Consider the following 652-nt stretch of genomic DNA (forward strand, 5'->3'; position numbering starts at 1 on the left):
AGCCTCTGCCTGAGGCTACCCAGCAGGAGCTATGGAGAGATCTGCCTGCAGATTCCTCTTGTTTGGGATTTGAAGGTGCCCAGATGAGGCCCAGCTGTGAAGCAATGCAAGCTGCTGTGGGGCCTTGGGCCTTCTTTTGGAAGTTCTGGGTCTCTCTGACACAGCTGCAGTTTGTTAGGTAATTTTCAGATTGCAAAGGGCCAGGTCATTCATATGCAAAAGCCTCTGCGCACAGCTTGGGTGGGGCGTGGTCTCAGGGAATCAACAGATCGGAGCAAACAGCTATGACTGATCCTCAGTCCTACCCTAAGAGGCCCCGGGTCTCAGTGTCCCGCGGTAATGGCTGCAAGCACCTCTGAGAGAAAGCCACCCTCAAGTTCCGCCCGATGCCAGACAATCCAGTTTCTCCCCGTATGAGTCTGGGTCCCCACAGACTTGCCAGGAACTGGAGTTCAGAGCGGGAGCATGTGTCTCCCTCCCAACTGAAAAAGACAACCGCGTCTTCAGTTGCCAGCCTTTTCCGCGCGCACCTCCGTACCTCTGCATTTTACTTCCGCACCTCCTCTGAGTCTCAGTGTGCTTTTCTCTTTCCTTCTAGTAGTAGAATTTCCACTCAGCCAGCCTTCCTGTGGTTTTGGATGATGTCTGTTTT

Source organism: Myotis brandtii, unplaced genomic scaffold (genome assembly GCF_000412655.1).
Source record: "Myotis brandtii unplaced genomic scaffold, ASM41265v1 scaffold297, whole genome shotgun sequence".
NCBI lineage: Eukaryota > Metazoa > Chordata > Mammalia > Chiroptera > Vespertilionidae > Myotis > Myotis brandtii.